The sequence below is a fragment of the Pelophylax lessonae genome, assembly GCF_965119305.1.
Source record: "Pelophylax lessonae genome assembly, chromosome: 8".
Classification (NCBI taxonomy): Eukaryota; Metazoa; Chordata; class Amphibia; order Anura; family Ranidae; genus Pelophylax; species Pelophylax lessonae.
In genome coordinates, this window is record NC_138775.1 from 64,753,693 (window position 1) to 64,780,412 (window position 26,720).

Here is a 26,720-nt window from a genome sequence, read left to right on the forward strand (position 1 = left end):
TCGAGTGGAGATTTAAATCTAATTGTTTAAGAAGTACAGTTAAACCTTAGGATGCAAGCATAATTCGTCCTGGTTATAATCAGTTATTAGCATGCTTATAATCCAAAGCACTCGTATATCAAAGCAAATTTATGGGGAAAGTGAGTTTCCCCATAAGAAATAATGGAAATTAAGATGATTCATTCCACAACCATTTATTCATAAGTCCTTCAGTTTATAGTCCATATAAAAAGCTTATAGCAATGTGATAGGTTGTGTAACAATAAAATGTCCATCCACAAATGGCAGCCTCCACAAGTGGATTAGAAGCAAACTCCAGCAGGAGCTACAGAGTATACAAGAGAGTAACAATATGGTTACATTTATTGAAGGTTCAAGGAACTCACATGATTAATGATTAAAAGAGGCACATCTAAGAATGCAGGCATCCAGGGTAAAGAATTGTGACCGGAAAGACTACCCTGCAGGTGAGCAATCTGAAAGCAAAGCTTGAAGCACTCATGGAGCACAGTGTGGAAGGGATGACGTTGATGGGGTGTCTATATGGACAGCTTTACCCCGGATGCCTGCCTACTTAAGCATACTTAAGCTGGATACACACTATACAATTTTCTTTAGATTTTTTAACTTAGATTTACCAAAACCATATAATATGAGGTCAAACCTAAACACCTTTAATTTGTATGCAATCAGGCAGGCCCTTGCACTACATAGTTGAAGGTAAATCTAAAGGAAATCAAACAACAAAAGTTGTATAATGTGTATCCAGCTTTAGATGTGCCTGTTTTAATCATCATCTCTGTGAGTTACTAAATGTTGTAACTTCATTAAGGCTGCATTCACATGTCAGCGTATTGATCGCGGGCAGAATCACCGCGATTCCACCCGCGATCCGGAAATCATTGCAAATCGCGGGACGCATGTGCGTTGCCCGTGATTTGCAATAGCACCCCAAACGCTGTGCGATGTTGCTGCGATTTCCGCCTGCTGAATCGCGGTAATATCACACAAAAAAAATCGCGGGACGCATTACGCTCAAAAGAAGCTCTTGTACTTCTTTGGAGCGTAATGCATCCCGCGATTCTTTTTGCGCGATGTTACCGCGATTCGGCAGGCGGAAATCGTGGCAACATCGCACAGCGTTTGGGGTGCTATTGCAAATCACGGGCAACGCACATGCGTCCCGCGATTTGCAATGATTTCCGGATCGCGGGGGGAATCGCGGTGATTCTGCCCACGATCAATACGCTGACATGTGAATGCAGCCTAAATGTAACCATATTGCTACATGCAGAGGCACCTTTCTTCTATTTGTTACTCAGTTGTGATGTGACGCTACTTGTATATCAAGACATTGCTTGTTTATCAAGTCAAAATTTATAAAAAAAAATTTGCTTGTCCTACAAAACGCTCTTAAACCAAGTTACTCTCAATCCAAGGTTTTACTATATTGTTAAAGCCCTGTACACACGATCAGAATATCGTACAAAAAATACCACTTTCGGCGCAATCATATGATAATCTGACGGTTAGTACACAGCTTTCATCCGAAATTTTCAGAAGAGACAAACACAAAAAATGTCCCCGTACAATACCAGATCACACGATTTTTGTATAATCAGTTCAGTTTTCGTCCGAAAATACAATACAAAAAGATTACATCACTTCCGAATTGTTATCCTGTCATAAAATAATTTTTGTACTTTAGTAACCTATTCATTTTCAATATGAAGACTAGCATGCAAAAAACCCCCCAAAAAATCGGGCGATTATTTGTCTGATAATTGCATCGTGTGTACTAGGCTTTACAGTTCAGTTTTTCAGAATCTCCCAAATGTATTCCAAATGCTTTATGGAACTGCGCAAAGCAGGATGCTTTTTGGTCCTGCTTGGACAGTTCATTGTTTGGTAAGCACCATTCAACTGAAAGAAAAAGACACACTGGCATTTTGTGTTATTGCCGGAAAAATGTGTGGTAATATTGTGTTGTATATAAAATTGCACTTTAGCAAAATCAATAGTAAATAAGTTACTTGTTGCGCTTGAGCTAGATTGTAGTTTAGGTTCTACACTTAATTTGCAGGCCCAAACTGGCATATTAGAGATTCAGGGATTTACTGTATGGGTAGGACTGATAGCCTTTGTAGGGGGGCTCAGGGGTTCTTCTGATTTTAGTAGATGTAATACAGATTGGATAGTTCACTGCAGCTAATGTATAAAAATTATATATTTGGCTCAACATTGATGTTTAAATGACTGACTAATTAAAGTGGAACTAAAGTTTCACTGTAAGGCAGGCTTTTTATTGCAGAAGAGACATGCAATATCTCTTCTGCAGTAAAATACACCTGCCTGCCTGATCACAGTGATCCCGGGAATGTAAGCTGAGATGCACATGCCGCAGGCCAATCCTGTGTGCCAGGATGACTAGCTCCTGCACATGCGCATTCATTCACGGCCAATGAAGAGGCCTGAAAACTTGAACACAGGAGAAGATGCCAGCTTTGGAGGGACAGTTGGAAAGGTGAGTATCTTCCTTTAGTTATGCTTTCAAGTAGAGATGCAACAATACAATTTTTTTAACACCAAGTACGAATACCGATATTTTTTTTAAGTACTCATCGATACCAATTACAGATTCCTATTGCTTAGAAAAAGTAGGTAGAAGGTTGGCTTGGGTTTGGGGGTGGGACAGGTTAGGGGGTTGGGTGAGGCTGGGGTGAGGGCAAGGTGGGGGGGAGTAGGGGGTAAGTGAGGGCAGGGTAAGAGGGGAGTGAGAGGGTAAGCGAGGGCAGGGTGGGGGGGGGGTAGAAGGATAAGTGAGGGCAGGGTGAAGGGGGGGAGTAGGAGGGTAAGTGAGGGCAGGGTGAGAAGGTAAGTGAGGGCAGGGTAGGGGGAGGTTGGGGGGTGAGTGAGTGCAGAGTGGGTGGGGGGGAGCTACAAGGGACTCTTGGAACACAAAGGACAGAGAGAGCAGCACCATCTAAGTGCAGAATGACCTCAATGTATGTATAAAAGGTAAGAAATACACTCACAAGGTAAAAAACAATTCACCCCATCCTCCTGCCCCTGGTTTGCTGCCAACTACCCATCTTCTTTTGCCCCTGGTATCTTGCCAGTTCCAATGTCCTCCCACCCATGATGTGGTGTCAGACCCTCCTTAGCTTCCTTCCCTTGATATGATGCCGGTCCACTGCTGCCCTTCTGTCCCTGGTACATTGCCAGTCACCCCTCCCATGATATGTGTGAGTCACCCTCCTTCTTCCCATATCTTGCCCCCGGTATAGTGCAAATTCCCCCAATACTGCGACTAGTATGATGCCAATTCTCCCCCACCTTTTTTGCCTCTGGTACAATGCCCCCCCCCCCATCCTGTCCCTGGTATGTTGAAAATCATCTTCTGTCTGCCTGTGGTATGATGGCAACCCCCATCACCTGGTTTTATGCCAGTCCTGCTTCTGGTATAGTGGCAGCCCCCCCCAACCCAACCTTGCTCCCTGTATGGTGCCAATTCCCCCATCATCTTGCCCCTGGTATTGTACCAGTCCCCTCCTGCCCCTGGTATAGTGCCTCCACCCCCTTCCTCTCCCTGTCAGTCCTAACCCCTAGTGTAGTGTCAGTCACCTTGCCCCTTGGTCTGGTGGCAGCCCCTCTTTCCCATATATCCCAAGTATGGTTCTATCCCACCATCAATCCCCTGGTGTAGTGTCAGTCCATCCCCTGGAACAGTGCCAGTCCCCCTCCCTCTGTTTGGATCCTCCTTTACCCCCTTTTCCCTGTCGGGTGTCCCTCAGCTTGCAACCTGGGCGGATGTCATACACCCCCCAGTAGGCAGCCCAGGCCACATAGCAGCAGGCTCCTCAGCACGGCGCTCCACATATTGTATTACTACTGGGGCCCGGACATGGCAGACGCTCTTCAGTGCTACCGGCTCTCCCGGCTGCCCCTCTCTGGCCTCTCCATGATGAGTGTGAGCTTCCTCGCCTCCCCTTCTCCTGCCTGGCTCCCCCCTCCTGCCATCGACTAATACTTCCCCTTGTCTCTCAGTACAGTCCGCTCCAGAAGCTGGTGGATCATACTGCACTTTAGGACAGGAGGGTGACAGCTGGTGGGAGGGGAGGAGGCGGCGGGGAGGGGAGTGTCATTGGTGGTTAAGGATGCAATGGCCCTGCTCCTTAACAACCAATAATTGTGGGCATTCTTTTCTTTACATTTCAGCTGTTAGCGGGGAAATCCCGCTGACAGCTGAAATTACAGAGGCAGAAGGTTTCGGTTTTGGGTGTCAGTGCATTTGCGCGAGTACTGATACCCACGCAAATGCCTATTATCGGCACCGATACCGATCATAGGTAAAGCAGTAATAAACCCATAAGCAAACATTTATTACATATATTGCAGCCTAACAATTCTTACATGTTATGGCTGCATTCATTTTCTTTTTTAGGCTTTCTTTATTTTGTTTTCACTTGTTGATCCAACCAGTAAGTCTGTTGCTTTTCAAATGTAAATATATCAGTGAGAGGATTGAGACACATTTACCCCTGACAGGGGTGCTTACAAAGCACAGATTTTATTTATTTCAAAAGAAAAATAACTGTTTGTCATAATTGCTTGTGTAACTGCAGTGTAAGCTGGAGTTGGGTTTCAGTTTGTTAGTGTCTAAATCTGCTAGTCCATCTAACAGTCTCTTCCCCCCAGACTGACAATGCTGCTGTCCAAAGGTGCCCCTGTGCTTCTTCATCTAGAGTGAATGCACTCTAAAACAGGAGGTGTGTTACTGGCCAGTTGACCAGGTGAAAACAGAGAGGAAAAAGCCAAAAATGAAAAAACAAATAAATAAATAAAATTAATACAGCCACCACATCTAAGGATTGGTAAGTTGCAATATATTATACAGTATGTTTGGTTTTGGGTTAATGCCGCTTTATAATATGGGGTTCAAATCCCCACAGCTTACAAAATTGAAAGCTTAGCCTGAATGTGTGCTAGACACTTTAATGGCTCATTCACACATGTTTCTATCTTGCTGCCCCTCTGCAGCGGATCAGTTTTCAGAGGTTGTTAGACAAGCAGTGAGGACGATCTTCACTGCCTGCTTTATCCCTCAAAATGCTGACCCACCACGTCACAACCATGTGCAATATATGCAGTTGTAGGCAGTTGCAGCATGGCCCCGTTCACTTGAATCTGTTGCGTTTGGTGGTGATACCACCTGTGAAAGCAACATGCCATTTCATTTTTGTCACGAGTGGCTGTATGCCTTAGTTTGAGTTGGCAGTTCGGGCAGTGGAACGTAAAACCACAGGTTAACTGCCTGCTTTTACTACCTCATGGCCACCTGTGTGAATGAGCCCCATGGGGAGAAGTTTTTCCACTTGTGGTTTAAACCACATGCTTGAGCGTCCTAAAACAATTAAAACCTGTATTTAATATTACAGGTATTTATATAGCACTGACAATTTACATACTGTACATTCTGATCAGTCCCTGCCCTCAAGGAGCTAACAATCCAAAGTCCCTACCTCTCTCATTCATACACACCCACTAGGGCCAATTCAGAGGGGAGCCAATTAATTTACTAATGTGACGGACGCGGGTATCAGATCCCTGCCCTTCTCACTAACTCGTGACAAAGGACCAGCCAATCTCAAACCTCGCTGTCACTTACGTAACAATGCCACTCTCAGCTGTACCCTGCACAAAGATTTTCCAGCTCGCGGGGCGACTATCTAGGTGCCAGCAGCCTGAGAGCGATTGTCGCTGGGCTAATTAAGCAATTAACCCTTTAAATGCCACCACCCCCGTTTTGGGCCGAGCAGGAGGAAGCTTGTACTTTTAGAAATACCAATTATGATTTTAGAATAATTCAAATCTGTAAAGAAAAGCGCACGCAACCTCGGGCAATAACGCTTTAATAAAGGACAATAACACAGTACATTGGAATTGCACTCACACTTTTCCTTTAAGACAATCGCTTTACAGCATTCCAACAGGAGCTACTCGCTCCTCCTGTCCCTCCAGATGGTGACTCTGCGGTCTCCTCATTCGCGGCTGCCGCCACTATTTCCCCGCTATCCTTCACTTCCTGTGTTGCCTGGTCACCGGATGCCGGTTCTAGCGCGCCTGCACACTATACCGACGTGATCTACGGCGCCTCAGGAGAGCCTCAGCCAAAGCCGGAGCCACAAGTTGTACGGAGCTGCGGGTTGGGAGATTCAAGACACGGGTGCACTGCCTCTGCTGTTACTACGGACAACGCGTTTCGGAGGCGGAGCCTCCTTCCTCAGGTCCCACCTTGCTTCCTGCTAACGCCCCTCCCTATATACCCGGGATACCATCGGCCCTAATTATTTAATTGTGTATTTAAAGGGGCCAGTAACCAATAATCCTTATCCACCTTGGCTGGGACGGGAGAAGCAAGGGGCTATCCACTTTTAAAAAACATATATTAAAAAACACATATATTAGAGATACAGTTTAAGATACAATTTAAAATACAATTTAAAATTTAAAATACAATTTAATACCAGCGCAGATATTAACCAGAGCTATTATAGATACATGTTTGGATATCACATTCCCTACATAGCAATGGTTGTCTCCTGCTAAAAATACATAAACGTATCCTAAAAGTATATATGTATATAAGACTCTAAGCTACATCAGCATTTCCTAATACCAATAGTCGACGGATCATATTAATTCCACATTATCTCTCATCCATCTACCAGGATAATTTCATAAGTCAGGATAATACACATAATAAATATATAAAAATATATAAAAATACATAAAAATACTAGTCTCATTAGAATTCAGTAAGATAAGATTCAATTCCATATGGCACATATGCAAATATCAATTAGTATATGAGGATACTACTCCATATGGGCCAACCAAATGTACTACACGACAGTTGTTTATATTTCTCATATATATATATACACACACACACATACATATATATATATATATATATATATATATACATATATATATATATACACACACATGAGAAATACATATACATATACCTACACATACCCATCGGTGGTGACACCCTGAGTATCCCCAAATATATATCTCTCTATACATATACACCTATTCACATACCCAGCTGCTCAGATTTGAATTGTTTTGATCCACCCCCCCCCCCCCCCCAGTGGAGTGAGAGAGGAGCAGCAGCAACCAGGACATTCCAGCTATAAAACATACAAACAAAGGAGGTGAACACATGGACAGCGCCATGGGCTGGTGAAGTACTCCTCTTTGTACTTGTTGTATATCAGCATGTGCAGGATCTGTCCTTTTTGATTGTGATTTTAGAATAATCACACACTGTCACCACAGACAGGTATGTTCATAGGATTTATTCTATACAGTAGCACTCTTCAAGAGACAGATTCTTTGTTAGCTTGCATTAAGAGCTTAGGGACAAGGTTAACACTTTTCAAAATAAGGTTTTAATAATGAAAAGTTCAAAGTGGGTGCAAATAAAATATTTACAGAAAAAAAGGTGTTTCCAAGAAATAGAGATATAATTTAGCAATAGCAAAATAAGGTAGAATTGTAGAGGAAGAATACCTGCAGTCAATGTCCGGAGTGTTATCAGAGTCGATGAACAAGGTGTTATCAGTTCTCAAACTTTACAGATGTTCTTGCTTTGATGGTACCATGAAACTCCCAACTCGTTAGGGTCTCACTTTTTCTCTGGGATCAAAAGGGTGTTGACAGATGCCCCTGATCAATAAAAAGGAGTGGCCATGGGCTTTCCTAATTTATGACAATATCAGGTCCTTCCTCTATAGACAGTTTTTTACCACTATTTATATCTTCCAATATGTACCGGTTACATTCTTGAAAGTGATAGATTATTATTAAACATTGGATCTCGCATCCGGAGATACTAAACATAGGATAGCTCAGATAAACCTGTCACCCAGGGAATATCTGACAGCTATCTTCCCTTCTATATGTGCTAGTGTGGTCATGTATGATCTTAATTCATTCAGTATGACATTTCTTATCCAGATATATACTTATTGTTAATGTGTCGTGTTCCTGTCTGAGTTTATGAATCGTGTGTGTATTTGTTAAGTTTTGAATTGGGCAGAACTCTATGATTGCCTTTTACGATCCCCATTAGTTCTGGTTATTCTTAATGGATTTGGTCACCCTTAACTGACATTTTTGACACTTTTGGGGGTACCAGTGACATTACTACAGTAATCAGTGCTATAAATATGCACTGTTACTGTAAAAATGACACTGGCAGGGAAGGGGTTAATTTTATTGGAGAGGGAGGGGTTAATGTATGCCTGGTGGTTACTAACGTGTGTGGGGGGAGAAGACTGAGTGACACAGGGACAGATCGCATGTTCAGCTATGCTGAACCCTGCAATCTGTCACTGTTTGTCACTTAGGAGATCTGCCCGCTTTGTTTACACAAGCGGGCAGATCTCCAAACTCGATTCCCCGACGATCGGGGAAGAGCAGCGGCGATCGCCACTGCTCCTCCCCTGGCCCGACTCCCGCTGTGACTGAAAACAGCAGGAGCGAGCCTCCGGCGGCACGCGAGCGCCGCCCACAAGGGGAGGAGTCCAGTGACGTAGGTTTACGTCGCTGGACGGAATCGAGCCACTTTGCCACAGTACAGTCCCAGTGACTGGTCGGCAAGTGGTTAAAGGAGGAGGGAGGGGGTAATATCACTGCGGCAATGTGTAATTGTCCTGCAAAACTGTAATGACTGAACAACATGGCCACTTGCTACAGCTTTTTGTGTGTTCAGTACGGGATAGCATTACAACCAGCATTTCTTTGAAGTGTGGACATTAAATGGAAGGGCCCTGAGGAAACCTACACAAGCGTATGCAAACTCCTTGCAAGTAGTGTCCAACATGGCCAGAGAAATGCTGACCAGCTAGCTAAAATCTAAAAATCTGAAATGTTTTTTTTTATTTTTGTTATTTTTATTATTGTTTTATTAACCATAGATGTACAATACAACCATACATAATGCACACCATAAATACACCAGCATAAATCAAATTCATTGATACAGCGTTACTTTGTGAGTAGGGGTGAGCTACTACTCCTACTGAGGAAGTCGATTGCGTGAAGCAAGTGACGCAACAAGTATAGGGGGGTGGAGACTCTGAGTGGGACGAGATCCTGCAGCTGGCTCAGGACACGATTCAGCCTTTGATTACATGCCTGTACAGCTTGAATGGCTTTATGTGCGTTTTATGTGAGTGTATCATTATATTTTTAAAATAAATCACGGTTCATACAGAGAGCATTCAATTGTTCCCTTCTTTCTTCTACATATCGGAAAACTGCGTGTATTAAGCAGGGGGAAAGGAGTTGGCAGCCTTCAATGTATTCTTAAGCAAGCCCTGGACCTGACGGTGTGATTCCATCTATCCCCTTTGGGGAACAGCGCATATGACCTGGTGGTAAAACACGGGTCTAAGAGGGAGGTGTGAGGCCATCTATTTTTGGTGGAGGGATGACAAACACCTTCTATGTGTCTGTGAAGCACCTGTGCACTCATGGGACTTGGAAAAGATACTTACCTATTGTTGGCTGCATGATATGGACTGATATTTCATTTTGCACTATTATTGGCACTTTACTTTGAATCTTGTTCCATTATTGGATATAATTTGTATTTTTTTGATTTTACATTCACTTTAATATTTGCGGTTATTTGCACATAGGCATATGAAATATGGTGCAATACTATAATATTCACTTGGACACATTAGTATGAGAATCCAAAATACAAAATGAGAACATTATTCCATCTTCCATATAGACTGCCAAACAGAAGCACTTGGATCATGCAGATATCATTATATGACAATTAGAGCTTGGAAACCGTAATAACTGTAGATATAAAATAGAGATTTAAATGTACCAGGGTCAAATTGTTACTTTCCTCAGTAAAGAGTCACCTAAACAAAGCAAGGTTATATGTACCAAGAGTATTTATTTACCGGGTAAGTGCCTGAACATGGCCATTCTTCCTGTATATTGTTGTACTCACTCCATCATGATGATAGGTGAAGCCCCCTCTGTGCCTTCTTGTTTGCATAAATTACAAAGTGCAGGTGGGAGCCAGCAAGGGAAATACATGAGTTGCCTCCGGCACTATGAAGTCATACATCTGTTTCATGCCGTCTGCTCTAATGATTCTGTATAAAGTACAGTTTGTCCTATGACACAGTGTTTCAACCTGCATAGGAAATAAGATGTCTGTGGTCCCAAAAAACAATGAGTTTATTCAGTCTATGGGCAATTACAGATAAGGCTTTGTGCTGGTCCGATCATAAAACACTTTGATAGTTTTTTATTTACTTATCTGGTTGTCTAATGCATTATTTTAGACTAGCAAAAAAAGTGTCCATTCCTTGCCTGAATTTCTAAAAAAACAATTCCTAGTGATCTGAATACACAATGCAGCATACAGAGTTTAGTGTTTCTGAGTTATCTTTAGTGCACTGTACAAAGTGCAGTGGTCTATATGTAGCATCTATTGTAGCATAGGGTATATAGTGTAATAATCCAGAGTAGGGATCGACCGATTATCGGCAACACCGATATATCAGGGGCTGAAATGCACTTTCCCCGATATATCGGAATTGGCCCCTGAGATTACCGATATTGCTGATATTTCGGAAAGTGCTTGTACCAGAGTGATGCCTGCAGCTAGAGGCATCACCCCGGTACCGGCGTCCATAGCCGACGGTCTGCTGTCTTGTAATGACAACCGATGTGGCTGAGAAGCCGCTCGGCTGTCATTACAAGGAGCGGGAGGGGACGTCCCCCCCTCCTGCGGCCTTCCGCGGCTCACCCGGGTCTCCCGTCCCACCCAGAGACCCGGGGGTCCTACCTGCACGGCCGCCGAAGACCCGATCACAGCCGCATTCGGCTGTGATCGGGTCTCCATGCAAAAACCCGGAAGTGATGTCATGACATCGCTTCCGGGTACTCAGTGCCAAATTTGAAAAAATGACAGCATTCAAAACAGGCAAACTTGGCGCTTTGAATGCTTTTAAGTGCAGAGGAGGGGTTTGGGGTCTTTTAGACCCCCAGATCCCTCCACAAGAGTACCAGTAAAAAAATTAAATAATGTTTTAAATGTCCAAAAATATTGGCAGATATTGGCCTATAACGATATGCAATGACCAAAATATCTGTATCGGTATCTGCAATAAATAAGCGATATTGGTCGATCACTAATCCAGAGTATGTAGGACAGCACAGTGGCCAAGTGTTTAGCACTTCTGCCTAGCAGCAATATGGTCATCAGTTGGAATCCCAACCATGGCACTACCTGCGCAGAGTTTGCATGATCTCCCTGTGCCTGCGTGGATTTCCTCTGGATACCTCGGTTTCCTCCCACACTCCAAAGTTTTGTAGGTAAGACAAAGACAAGAGAGGGTGCACCAGCCTTGCGCATTACCTAAGTGGTATCTTCTTTTTTTTTTTTTACAAACAAGGATTGCTCTTTTATTGAAAATATATGTGGTACAAGCATAAAATAAGCAACAGGAAGCAGTGGTACAATTGTTATCAGAGATAGACAGGGAAAACTTCTAATACAAAACCTGTACATAGGGATCCTCAAATCTCACCAATCTAAAAAAAAAAAAGCAAGCTCACTTATAGTGATAAGCATGGTGCCAGAGTTTGCCGTATTTTTCAGGACAATTCCTACTAATATACAGGAATTAGTAAAAAGGTAACACCATGTCAATGGAAGATTTCCATGAGGCTAGACAGGAAGGTGAGAGGTATCTTTAATAAAACAATAAAAAGAAGTATTCTCACAAACAACTCAATGGTAAAAGCATATCAAAATCCATAGTATGCACAAAGCAACCAGGTCACCGAGACTAGTGCCAGCATGCCGGAGGACCTTGCAGATGGCTGATGCATTTCGACTATTGTCAATGTAACATCTTAGATTGGCTCTAAGGAATAGGGCATCTCCCCTCGAAACGTGTCAGCCATTTGCAATTTTTTGTCATAGCTGTTGTGCAGCGGTTTTTCAAATACAAATTTTTAATGAATTTTAGTAAACACAATATAACCCCACATTTGTAGTAAAATATAAAAGATTATGTTACACAAATAAATAGATACCGAACATCACGCTTTAACGCTTCCAGACAGCTTACTGTATATTTTCTGCAGCAGGCTGGCTCGTACAGGCAAAACGACGTAGATCTACGTTGCTCGCCTGGGGGCAGCTAGGGGGCGAGTGCGTCAGCGGGGAAGCCAATGCGGGTGTCAGGTGGCTCCGATTGCCGCCTGACACCCGCAATCGTTCCCCGCTGAGAGAGAAGGACGGTCGGCTGTTGTAAACACAGCTGACTGTCCTTCTGCCTGGGCTGATCACAGAGTTAATGTGATCCTGCTATATAGGATCGCATGTCTCTGTGATCATTTCACAAGCCACGCCCCCCCACAGTTAGAATCACTCCCCTAGGCTCACACTTAACCCCTTGATCACCCACAGGGTTAATCCCTTCCCTGTCAATGACATTATTACCGTAACAGTGCATATTTTTAGCACTTATTACTGTAATAATATCACTGATACCCCCAAAAGTGTCAAAAATGTCAGTTAGGGGACCGATCTGTCCGCCGCAATGTTGCAGTCCTGCAAAAAATCGCAGATTGCTGCCATTTTTACTAGTAAAAAAAAAAAAAAACAATAAAAGTGACATAAATCTTTCCCATAGTTAGTAGATGCGATAACTTTTGTGCAAACCAATCAAAATACGCTTATTGTGATTTTTTTTTACCAAAAATATTTAGCAGAAAACAAATTGGCCTAAAATGTTAAAATATTTTTATTTTTATTTTTTTTTTTTGAGAATGTCATATAGCAGAATGTATAATAAACAGGCAAAAAATTTGGGGGAGCATACCCATGTATTTCCAAAGCTGCTGCAGCTATGAACCAAAAGACATGTATATTAAAAAAGAATAGCGCGCAAATGCAAAAGAAATTACTACCAAATCTGAAGAGAGTCCATAAATAAAAATGGGGGTTTGGTCCCACCATATGGCCATATCGTGCTCAAGCCCACTACTGCGTCAAAGTACCCCATTATCAGTGGGTCCTACACTATCCATGAAAAAGAGATGAATCCAGCCCTTCTAACCCTTGGAGATAACACTCCTTGCTGGGAAAAATGTGCAAATGCACTACAGGGGACTCCTCCTATATCCACTTGATGGTGGACACTGATTGAGTACAGGTGTATGTGGGGGGTGGGGAAGGCTGCTCAACCTCGATAGTCTGGTCAGACCGAATACATAATAAACAGGCAAAAAATTTGGGGGAGCATACCCATGTATTTCCAAAGCTGCTGCAGCTATGAACCAAAAGACATGTATATTAAAAAAGAATAGCAGAATATAGCAGAATGTGAAAAGTATTGTTTTTCGCTCTTTTTTTGTTTATAGCGCAAAAAATAAAAATTGCATAGGTGATCAAATACCACCAAAAAAAAGCTCTATTGGTGGGGAAAAAAGGACGTAAATATTGTTTGGTTACAGCGTGGCACGACCATGCAATTTGCCGTTAAAGTAACACAGTGCCGAATCGCAAAATAGGGCCTGATCATTAAGGGGGCAAATCCTTCCAATCTTAAAGTGGTTGATATTGCGTACTCCACTGAAAATGGCGCCAAACTACGGTACTGTAAATTATCCTTGGGCGATGCTTTAAAAGCCTTTACAGGTTACCAGTTTAGAGTTACAGAGGAGGTCTGGGGATATAATTATTGCTCTCACTCTGACATTTGCGCCAATACCTCACATGTGTGGTGTGATTGCCATTTACGAAGGCGTGCGGGACCAATGTGTCCGTTCACCGTTCAAGCACAGGGGGAGGGGCACTTTTAAATAAAAATATTATTATTTATTTAAAACAAAAGGGAAAGAACAAGCACAACCTCCATAGTGTAGCAAACAAGGTGAACAATATTTAACCAGTTCTGGAACGGAAGGATTTGCCCCCTTAATGACCAGGCCATTTTTTGCGATTCGGCACTGCGTTATTTTAACAGAAAATTGCGTGGTCGTGCGACGTTGCACTAAAATAAAATTGATGTCCTTTTTTCTCCCACAAATAGAGCTTTCTTTTGGTGGTATTTGATCACCTGTGCGATTTTAGTTTTTTGCACTATAAACAAAAAAACTGCGACAATTCTGAAAAAAAAAAAAAAAACAATATTTTTTACTTTCTGCTATATAACATTCCCCAAAAAAATGTAAAAATCTTAATTTTTCATTCTTTTAGGCCAATTTGTATTCTGATACATATTTTTGGTAAAAAAATTAGCAATAAGCGTATTTTGACTGGTTTGCGCAAAAGTTATCACGTCTACTAACTAGGGGAAAGATTTATGTCATTTTTATTTATTTATTTATCTTTACTAGTAAAGGTGGCGATCTGTGATTTTTAGCGGGACTGCAACAGATCAGCCCCCTAGCTGACATTTTTTACACTTTTGGGGAGGACCAGTGACATTACTAGAGTAATCAGTGTTAAAAATATGCACTGTTACTGTAATACAGTAATGACACTGGCAGGGAAGGGGTTAACCTAGTGGGTGACCAAATGGGTTAAATGTAAGCCTAGGGGAGTGTTTACTAACTGTGGGGGAGGGGCTTGTGAAATGACCATAGAGACCTGTGATCCTATATAGAAGTTTACAACAGCTGACCGCTCTCTCTCAGCGGGGAGCGATCGCGGGTGACGACAGCAATCGGTGCCGCCAGCCCCGTGCATCGGCATCCCCGCTGCCTAGTGGGGGCGAGCTCCCCCTTAGCACCACGCATGTGAAGGACTGAGATAAAAAAAAATCTCAGCCTTTCCAGCTGAGATGCAGCTGCAGGCATCATTCAGGTATCCCCATTCAAAGTCCATGTGACGTCCTTGGGCTGTAAACATTCTTGTAAATCTAATGAATGTAAATTGAATGTAAATCTAATGTAAACATCCCTTGTGACAGCAATAGGCTGTGACAGGTCCTCTTTGTAGAGAGATCTGGGGTCTGTCAGACCTCAGACTTCTTCTCTGGGCTCCAATGCAGCCGATCAGACACAGATTAGTCCTATCGGCTGCTTCATTTGGCCGGTAACCTGCAAGTAAACAAAATGATGTCACACAGTGGGAGGAACAAAATCAGTTCTTCTCACTGTGTTGCCAGAGTCAGTTGCCACCAGTCTCATCCTTACTAGTCTCTCTCGGTAGAGCCCAGTAAAGATGGTGGGAGCAGTGCCATCTTAAGAGCATTAAAGGGCCCCGGGCAATGCAGTGCACTGGGGCCCTGCCTACACAATCACCCACAAGAATAAAAATGCTAATTATTGATAAGGTTATATTTATTGGTACAGCAGTGCCAGGCTAATAACAGATTCCAAGTTCGGCGGCTGGGTCTGGTGAACATACGGGAGTCAGACTCGACTGTCCTGTGTGTGTCTGTTCCCATGGAGGCGGACAGCCATTTCTGTAGTTGTGGATCCCCCCCCCCCCCCCACGGCCCAAGTGCCCTGGCAGCAGCGCAGGGCCAACAGGCGCTTGCCACCTGCTAAGTTTGGTGGTGGGATGCACACGGAATCGGGACTAATGCTTGGCTGGGGCTGAGTCACTGGGCAGGTGGGGCCCCTGGGCAATTGCCCAGCTTGCCCATTCAGTAAGATGGCCCTGGGTGGGGCCCCCTTCTGCTACCTTTAAAAGTAATCCAGCAGCTGCTTAGCCACTTGGATTACTTTCATCTGAAGGAGAATCGCTGGGGCTAAAATTGTAGCCTCAACCAGGATCCTGGTATAACTGCTTCTATACCAGGCTGTATTTATATGTATGGTGGTAGGGAAGTAGTTTAAAAAGGTTTGCCAACTTTTGCATTATTTTCAGTACAGTCCTCATACATTATGACTGTCAGGAGGAAAAACAAAATAACCCTACAAATGCCTGTGTATGCATTTAAGGTTTAATTTTCATTGTGTTCCAGGATAATAAAAGTTTGAAATAGATGGTAGGAGCTAAGCAGGTAATGTATGCTAGCACACACTTACTTTTAAATTATAAATATTCAAATTTTAAAGTAAATGTGACCCATGCATATGAAAATTTAAAATGTGTCTAATTTTAGATATACAGTATCTATATATTTATAGAATATTGCTACTTTATAGAATATTTTCTCTTTTAGTTCATCAGTATTTCCCATTTTTTCAGCATGACACAGATTTTTGCTGTAGAAGCATTACACCTAATAAGGACCATCTTTCCCCGCAGCATTACGCAGGCACTACATCATATGTCTGTGGGAAATTGCCGGATGATTATTGAATCAATGGGAACGTTAGCAAGGGTCTTGTCATATTTTCTCTGTAAATGTTTTTGTGGCCGTCTCCCCACAGCCAACCTGTAATGTTTTACGCCAATGTTGTTACAGAGTCCAAGTGCTTCTCAGTTACTGGAGACAGTGTTACAGATTGCAGTGTTTGTGTAGGTGTCTGTCCCTGATTAGCGGAGAGACAATCTCAGCGTTTTGTTTCCTCGCTAGCCCCGGCCTGAGGACCATTCAAGGTTTACTAATGAACAGGAGAGGAAAAAGAGGGTAGGCAGTGCAAGCATCGTCTGGCGTTTTTTTTTGTGTGCGTATTCTACGAAAGGAATAAAAGCTGATATTTAGACATGGAAATTGGTGGTCTTCCAGGCAATATGGGATCTGAAAGTGCTAAATCCTTTTATAAACAAACCTTGATTCAGTCTGGAATGTCTTGGCCTGATCTTAAAGGTGATATTAAATAGGGACTTCGAGTCATGGACTAGCCTCAGATATAATTATCTCCACATTCCAGCCATCAGCTCGCCTAAGGTCTAAATAAGCTACATTTATTTCCACTGTAAACTTGTTAAGAGAAACCCTTTCCTTGCCATGGTGACTTTTAGGGCAGTGGAGGACACCCGTTTTAAAGGGATTTCCATGAAATCTGGAAATCCTTGGTTTGTTTTCGGTAGCACAAAAGATCCCATTTCTTGCTGTTCCTGGTAATTGCCTGCAAATATAGGCATAAACTGCAATACCACCTGTTTGAGGTATTGCATAACCCGCAGGATGTACTGGTCAGACTTTAGCTAGGCAAATTATGCAAACATCAGTTGAACAGGTCTCTCTATTATTTGTATATCAGCTGTAGGAGGTGGGGACCTCTCCATGTTACAGAATGACTCGGAGATAACAGCATCCCTTGTGCCCAGACACATTTACTCAGTGAGACATCTTGGGGTTATTTTACTAATGTGAAGTTGCACTTTGCAAGGAAATTCCCCCCAGAGATTAGAGAATGTTTGCTTTACAAAGGTTCTAAGAAATAAAAAATAAATAAAAATTGCTTGCACATGATTGGATGATGGAAGCCTGCAAAGCTTTACCTCATTCACTAAGCTTTGGGGATAAATCCCTTACAGAGTGCAAGTGCACTTGCAAATTAACAGCCTATTTGCCATTGGTAAATCAACCATTGAGTCCTTTTAAAATGTCCATATGTATTTCAATACAACGATCATAAAATAAATGTATTTTTATTGACCCAATTGAATAGTTCTAATTCTACATCATAAAAATTCGATTCTACTACTACTATAAAATCGATGCAAATGATACTCTTTACTGTGCTTGATTACTGTGGTTGCCATAGGGCTGTCTTGTTGATCTCTACATTGAGATTGTCAATGAAGTAAGAATGAATAAAGCATGCATAATGAATTAAGGCATCGTGCATGCTGCTGCCAGATTCATCCACTTTACCAACTGCTCAGTGTCTGCCCCCCCACACACACACACTTTCTATGCCAGTCCCTCCACTGGTTTCTAATTGCCCAACAAATACAATTTAAAATGTTAAAAACAACATACAAAACCATCCACAACTCTGACCCCAGCTACATTACCAACTTTGCCTTAGAAAATCAAGTAAAGCATCCACCTTCCACGAATTCCTGCTCTCTAACTCTCCCGTCACCTCCTTCCATGCTTGTACCCAGGACTTCTCCAGAGCCTCTCCTATTCTCTGGAAGTCCCTAATACAAACTGTATAGTTATCTCCTACTATGTCTGCCTTTAGGCAATCTCTGAAAAATATCTAGAGTCAAGCCTTTCCCACCTCCAACTGATTTTTACTTTCTCAAACAATTCATCCCCACATAGTTATTATCTTTTATATATCCCACCCCTTCCCTCTAGATTGTATGCTCTTGTGAGCAGTGCTCTCCTAACCCTCTAGTCTTGAAATACATATACTGTATATATATTTGTTAAGCTCTGCGTAAACTGTTGCACTATATAAACCCTGACTGTTAACAGCTGACACCAAGAAATCCTGGGAGACGTCAACAGCCCCCCCAGCACACAGCAGGTGATTGACCACCTCAGCTGTGTAGTGTGCCACATAGGATCCCTGTCCCCAGCCTCTTGAAGCTAAAGAATGCTGTGTAAATTCAGGACTTTGAACTAATGTAGAGAAGAGATTAATGCAGATAAACAGATAAAACTTATGTATAAGGATTTATTTCATATCTATGTATCACCTGAGGTCAGTCACTTCAGTTGGTTTATCCGAGGGCTTACAACTCCAACTCTAGGCTGGCTTTAAAAATAAAAAGATGAATGCCCCCCCCCCCCCCTTAGGGCTCTTTCACACGGTCCGCCTCCGTAGGCGGATCCGTGCTGCTCAGCGGGGATCGATCCGTGATCCCCACTGAGCCGGCGGATGACAGCTCCGTCTCCGCTTGCAGTGCGGAAAGGGAGGTGTCACAGCCCCCTCTGCTCTCTATGGGGGATCGGATGAGAGCGGACCGCCTGTCCGCTCTCATCCGATCCAATTCCTGGACGGATGGAAAAATAGGGTTTCCATCCGTCCGGATTCCACGGACAGGATCGGATGCGGGTGGCAGCGGGTGTCAGCGGACATGTCTCCGCTAACATCCACTGCCCCATAGAGCTGCATGGAGGATCCGATCAGATCCGCCTAAAAAACTGACAGGCGGATCTGATCGGACCGCCCGTGTGAAAGAGCCCTTAGTGTACTTATTTTACTCCTTACCTTACACCTTCTGTGACAGTTGTCACTCCAGTCTTCTCTCCAGCCCTAAAAACTGGACGGGCCCCCAATATCATCACACACAGTACAGGGCAGGAATAACAGTAGCCTCATCATACTTGATGATTACCAGAACAACATATTTAAAAAAGCACTGCGAACTTTCAGACTTCAGATGAGTCTTTCATATAAAGGAAGACTTCAGACAAGTTCAATGGTTCTGGTCGGGTGGCTTACAGGCAGCAAGCCTTCCCTAAATGGGCATCCGACAGTAACTCGAACCTTAGAAATACATAAAGCACCAGAGCAAAAACTGATGAGAGTCCAATATAATTTTATTTGTTGGTAAATAGGTCATAAAAACAACCAACAGTAATATAAGTAGTGTTAAACTCTCCTCATGTAACAATTACATTACTGGTTCTAATATAGGTCTGTGAGGTCCAGCCAAGGAGTTATTCTGGGTTGAGCCCTGATAGAGGAGTGATGTTGCTCCTGGAGGGTGCTAGCTGTTTTTATGTTGATACTTCATAATGGCACTGAAGGGGCAGCCACACAACTGAAGAAGAGTGGCTTCAAGGAACTGGTTGATGGGCAGATGAGAAGCCTGTGAGACTGTAGCTTATGGTAAGCAATACACTATAACTGCCCCCTAGACTAAAATTCAGTATATCCTGTATATGTGGGGGGCTTACAATCTGACTAGAATAGACAATTTACATCAGACTTTGTCTCCTCATTTACATCTCCCCCTGATTTAGAATATATCCATGGCATCAGCCCTGAGGAGGGAGGGGGGGTGGCATCTCCCCGAAATACCTTGGTTCATTCTTATGCTCATATTCAATAAATATTTGGATTAGACTTTTATCTCACAAACTTTTGTACCGGGTGCTCCTCAATACCCACCCCAGAGTTTGTTGTCTACTGAGTATTGCATCTCCTTTGAAGGAGGACTTATTGTAGTTTACATCCAACAGTACCGATACCTAGCTTCTACCAGTCCAGCACTATCACACCTATACATCAGATTCATACTTAATGATCTCCATAAAGGTGCCGCCACAAAATTGGAGAAGAATGGCTTCAAGAGAAGGGCAAGGGGGGAAGCCTGTGGGGTTGTAGACTATGGTAAGTAATACACTCTATTAGAGCTCCCAAGACTAAAAAGCAGAATATCCTGTATATGTGGGGGATGTCACTATTTGTTTTTGCAGATAGCCTGGAGTTTCACCTTGAATACAGCATTTTAAGAATGAGGTCGACAGTGTCTCTGTATTAATTTACTGACAGCTTTACTTTAAAGAGTTTGTAAAGGCATTTTTTTTAATATGTCAAAAAAGCCAAGGAGTTTCTAGTCACAACTTACCAACCAACCCTGGTAAGTTGTGACTGGAAACTCCTTGGCTTTTTTGACATGCGTTTGCCCTTCCAGTGCTCCTTGCTGTTAAGACCAGTTATAGGTGGGGGAAGTGACCATTTTTTGCATTTTTTATTAATAGCAAACATGTTATATTTGCCTGCTCTGTGCAGAAGTCTGATCCTCCTCTTCTTGGGCTCCCCGCCAGTGTTCTAAAATTTAGTCGGACCTGTGAAAATTCCAGACCCTCGTCACTTCCGGGGACGCTCCGTCACCACCAGCTGCTGCGAGCCACGGTGCGCATGCGCACAAGGCATTTTCAAGGTCCGATGAAATTCTAAGACTTACGAACAGCTGACTGAGAGGAGGAGGGGCTGAGGTGGGATGCACAGATTGCTGCGGGATAATGTTACAACCCCGCCGCGTCATCGAGCAAGGAACATGTTGCAGAGCTGTCTTAGAGGAGGCGGGAAGGAAGTGAATACTCATACTAAATAGTAATGATAAAAAATGTTTAGTATTTCTTCTTCTTTTTTTTTTTTTTTTATCATTACTATTTAGTATGAGTATTCACTTCCTTCCCGCCTCCTCTAAGTCAGCTCTGCAACATGTTCCTTGCTCGATGACACGGCGGGGTTGTAACATTATCCCGCATCAGTCTGTGCGTCCCACCTCAGCCCCTCCTCCTCTCAGTCAGCTGTTCGGAAGTCTTAGAATTTCATCGGACCTTTAAAATGCCTTGTGCGCATGCGCACCCGGGCTCGCATCAGCTGGGTTATGACGTAGCCTCACCGGAAGTGACGATGATCCGGAATTTTCATGGGTCCGACGACATTTTAGAACACCGGCACATAACAAGGCGCTTGCTATGTGGACACTCCTGCATGCTTGCAAAAAAGTGCGGCTTAGTCCCGTCCCCTGCTTTCTCTTCACTGGATATGATTGCTGTTGCATCTCAGCCAATGAGGAGCGAGAGACCCGGGAGAGCTGCTGCTCTTATGCCCATTGCTGGATCAAGATGGGGCTTAGGTGATTTTAGGGGGGGAGCTGCACACTGAAGGTTTTTTACCTTTATACAAAGAATGCATCACAGTAAAAATCTTCAGCCTTTAGAACCACTGTAACGTTTTGAAAAATATGTGATTTACTGCATTCTATTTTGTTGAGAATTTATTTCCGTACATGAATATTTCCTGAATAGAGAAGATGCTATCCCTTTTTCTAAAAATCACGTACTTACCTACTCCTGTGTGCTGAATTTTTTACTTACAGATGTATGAACAATAACATTCCCTACATTTCTGGTGGTCTAATGGTCTGGAGCTAAGGCTAGCCATATTCGTTAATGTTTTTATATTGAAGGTCATTGAGCCATGTGGTGCCAACAGGGCCACCCAGGCACAATTTTCAGCAGCAGTCATTCGAAATTTGAATCAACATAACAGTAGCCATGGCATGTTGGAGGATCTCGGTCTTGGGGTTGGACAGTGCTGGGTTAAAGACTAAAGCTGGGAGTTCTCCTTTTCATGGAAGTTTAAAAGGAATACAGAGTGTTTTGCTATAAGATGAGGTGGTCTTGAGCTGTTTATAACTTGTGTACCTAATGCTGGTGTTTATTTTCAGAACATAAACATCCATTTACAGTCTTCCATCTGAGGCTTCAGGTGCGTTAGTCCCTCAAGCTTTCAAATATTTTCAGTTTCAGGTCAATAATCCTTTGACGTAAGGTGTTTGGACATCTTGGTGTATGTGACTTTTTAAGGCTGATCACCTCGGACGTGGCTCGTTATGCTACATAACACATAATTGCATGCGATAGCAAGCGACTCTAATCATGCCTTATTCCTGAGTAATGGAAAATACACTGCATTTATTTATGTATTTCTTTAAAAGGCAAGTCAAGTGTCACCAAAAAATCTGGCATTAGTGATAATGGGGGGGGGGGGGGGGGGTGTAAGCTAGTTGCATAAACAGACAGACAGACAGATAGACAGACAGACAGACAGACAGATAGACAGATAGACAGATAGACAGATAGATAGATAGATAGATAGATAGATAGATAGATAGATAGATAGATAGATAGATAGATAGATAGATAGATAGATAGATAGATAGATAGATAGATAGATAGATAGATAGATAGATAGATAAAGTGGATATAAAAAGTCTACACACCCCTGTTAAAATGTCAGGTTTCTGTGATGTAAAACAATTAGACAAAGATAAATAATTTCAGAATTTATTTAATTCCACCTTCAATGTAACCTATAAACTTTACAACTCAATAGAAAAACAAATTGAAATTTTTTAGGGTTGAAGTAAAAATAAAAAATAAAATAATGTGGCTGCATAAGTCTGCACATCCTCTTATACCTGGGGATGTAGCTGTGTTCAGAATTAGGCAATCACATTCAAACTCATGTTAAATAGGAGTCAGTACACACCTGCCATCATTTAACCACTTCCCACCCCCCCCCCCCATAGGCAAATGGTGGCGGGAAGGCAGTTGCATTATCCTGACTAGACGTCATATGACGGCGGCAGGGTGATGCGCTCGGGGGCGCGCAGAGCTGCGATCGGTGATGCGGCGTGTCACTCTGACACACCGCATCTCCGATCTCGATGTAGGCTCTTTACCATGTGACCAGCTGATGTCCAATCACAGCTGGTCACATAGTACACAGGAAGAGCCGTTGATCGGCTTTCCTTAGTTCGTGCCTGGCACGAGTTGGGGAGAGTCAATCTGCGGCTCTCCTGACAGGGGTGGGGGTCTGCACTGGTAATCAGATCATTGATTACCAGTGCAGACCCTTGGGGGGTGGTGCCACTAGAACCACCAGGGATGCCCACCCATGACCCCAGGGATGCCCACTCATGACCCCAGGGATGGCAATCAGGGCTCAGGGAGCCCACCAGTGCCCTCTCCATCAGTGCTGCCCACCAGTGCCCATCATTGCCATTTATCAGTGCCGCCCACCAGTGCCCATTATTGCCCACCAGTGCCCATCAGTGCCCGCCCATCAGTGCCGCCTATCAGTGCCCATCAGTGCCACCTATCAGTGCCCACCAATGCTGCATATCCGTGCTACCTATCAGTGCCACATATCAGTGCCCATCAGTGCTGCCTATCAGTGCCGCATATTAGTGCCACCCCATCAGTGCCACCCCATCAGTGTCTCCTCATCAGCACCTGTCAGTGCAGCCTCCAGTGCTCATCAGTGCAGGAAAAAACATATCTATTTACAAAATTGTATAACATAAACAAAAAAACTTTTTTTTTCAAACTTTTCGGTCTTTTTTTATTTGTTTAGCAAAAAAGAAAAAAACCTTGCGGTGATCAAATACCACCAAAAGAAAGCTCTATTTGTGGGGAAAATTACATAAATTTGGTTTAGGTACAGTGTTGCATGACCGTGCAATTGTTATTCAAAATGCAACAGCGCTAAAAGCTGAAAATTGGCCTGGGCAGGACGGGGGTTAAAGTACCTCTGATTAACCCCAAATAAAGTTCAGCTGTTCTAATAGGTCTTTCCTGACAACAACAGTGGAACAACAAGGGAATTAAAAATAAAAAAAATTAAAATAATATGGCATGTGTATGCACACCCTTAAACTAATACTTTGTTAAAACACCTTTTGATTGATTACAGCACTGTCTTTTTGGGTATGAGTCCATCAGCATGGCACATCTTGACTTGGCAATATTTGCCCACTCTTCTTTGCAAAAACACTCCAAATCGGATTCAGGTCTGGGCTCTGGCTGGGCCATTCCAAAATGTTAATCTTCTTCTGGTGAAGCCATTCCTTTGCTTATTTGGATGTATGCTTTGGGTCGTTGTCATGCTGAAAGATGAAGTTCCTCTTCATATTCAGGTTTCTAGCACAAGCCTGAAGGTTTTGTGCCAATATTGAGTGTTATTTGGAACTGTTCATAATTCCCTCTACCTTGACTAAGGCCCCTGTTCCAACTGAAGAAAAACAGCCCCAAAGCATGGTGTTGCCACCACCATGCTTCACTGTGGGTATGGTGTTCTTTTGGTGATGTTCATTGTTGTTTTTGCACCAAACATATCTTTTGGAATTATGGCCAAAAAGCTCAACCTTGGTTTTATCAGACCATAACACATTTTCCCACATGCTTTTGGGAGACTTCAGATGTGTTTTTTTTTTAAATTTATCGGGGCTTTGTAAGAAAAGGCTTTCGTCTTGCCACTCTACCCCATAGCCCAGACATATGAAGAATAAGGGAGATTGTTGTCATATGTATCACACAGACAGTACAGATATTCCTGCAGCTCCTTTAACGTTGCTGTAGGCCTCTTAGCAGCCTCCCTGACCAGTTTTCTTCTCACCTTTTCATCAATTTTGGAGGAACGTCCAGTTCTTGGTAATGTCACTGTTGTGCCATATTTTCTCCACTTGATGATGACTGTCTTCACTGTGTTCCATGGTATATCTAATGCCTTGGAAATTCTTTTGTACCCTTCCCCTTACTGATACCCTTTAACAATGAGATCCCCTTTGATGCTTTGGAAGCTCTCTGTGGACCATGGCTTTTGTTGTAGGAAGAGTCTAAGAAAATGTCAGGAAAGACCTACTAGAACAGCTGAACTTTATTTGGGGTCAATTAGAGGCACTTTAAATGATGGCAGATGTGTACTGACTCTTATTTAACATACGTTTGAATGTGATTACTTAATTCTGAACACAGCTACATCCCCACACTTATGCAATCACATTATTTTCATTTTTTATTTTTACCTCTCCCCCTAAAAGATTTCAGTTTGTTTTTCAACTGAGTTGTACAGTTTATAGGTCACATTAAAGGTGGAAAAAGTTCTGAAATTATTTAGCTTTGTCTCATTGTTTTACATCACAGAAACTTGACAATTTTAACAGGGGTGTGTAAACTTTTTATATCCACTGTAGATTAATAGCAGCATTAGTATCGGATCTAGGGTATAGTACGTGTCCTGGGTGCCACTTGAAGGGGGCACCATGCCTTTCATAAGTAGGGATTTGAAAAAATTCTCAGGACTGTTCACCACAGGTCCATGAACGTTTGCTGGCCCATGGAGATGTGATGACACTCACAGCAATGCAGTGTGCAGAGGTGGATTGGACTGCATATACTGTGTGACAGTGAGTCAACCACGTTCTGGCATGGATAGATATCTTGGTGTGCTTTGTGTATTTCTTCCAGATCTGTGCAATAATCCAGTGTGGAACTTTACCTCTGCGTAGGAGCCTCCTGTATTAAAGTGGAAGTAAAGGCAAAATCTAACTAACTTTAAACCTACTACCACCCACATACTAAGCCTAATCTATCTAACCCTGTAAAGAAAAGATTGCTATACGTACCTATTGTGCAACCATTCCAGCCTGGTCCCAGGCTAAGCTGCCAGCGGTGGCTTCAGGGTATAGGAGAGGCAGCCAACAACAGAAGCACCATAGTTAGTCTATAGATGAAGTCACTTCTCAGGCATTTCCCAGCCATTGTTGATTTTCTCCTGCACACAGAGAACGTCGCTAGAGACCGGACGGGAGCAGCTTCAGAATAGGTAAGTATAGTGATCTTTTTTTTTTTTATAGGGTTACATACAGTAGATTAGGCTTAGAATGTGGGTGGGAGTAGGTTTAGCTTTAAGCCTGGTACACACTAAGATTTTTTCCATAAACCCAGGGGGTTGAACGAAAAAAAAAAAAATGTAAGCTCCGGTCGGAGCCACTGTACTAACGATCTGACATTAGTACAGCAATCTCCCTTGTCGAGCTGTTGTGTTCTGACAGGGGAACAGCCCCCCCCCCCACCAGAACACTTCAGTCGGGAGCCGGTTAGCTGCTGGTTTGCCAGCATGCTCGTTTGACAGAAGCCGGCCAAACTGGCTGTCGGCCAAACCAGCCCAGCTGCCATACACATGGACCACATGTCGGCCAGTTTTTATTGAAACGACCTATGTTGTCCAGCATTTAGCCTGTGTGTACAGGGCTTTGGTTGGTTTTGCCTTTACTTCCACTTTAACCACTTGCCGACCGCCCCACGTACATTTACTGCGGGAAAACACGTACCTGTACGTCATTTCGTGCTTCCGGGTCCGCGCTCTGCCGGCGACCTGCTCTCGATGACACAGCGAGAGCCAACCAATGGCTCTGGGGGACCCGCTGATCCCGAGAGAGGTAGAACGGCGGTCTGCCTATGTAAACAAGGCAGATTGCCATTCTG

The 26,720-nt window shown here is 43.1% G+C and overlaps 1 protein-coding gene across 6 annotated transcripts in view; it reads left to right on the top strand.

The window, feature by feature from the left end:
- The window catches only part of ERC2 (ELKS/RAB6-interacting/CAST family member 2), a 1,553,364-nt gene that overhangs the window by 733,441 nt on the left and 793,203 nt on the right, over positions 1–26,720 (top strand). The gene's annotated exons all lie outside the window — the stretch shown is intronic.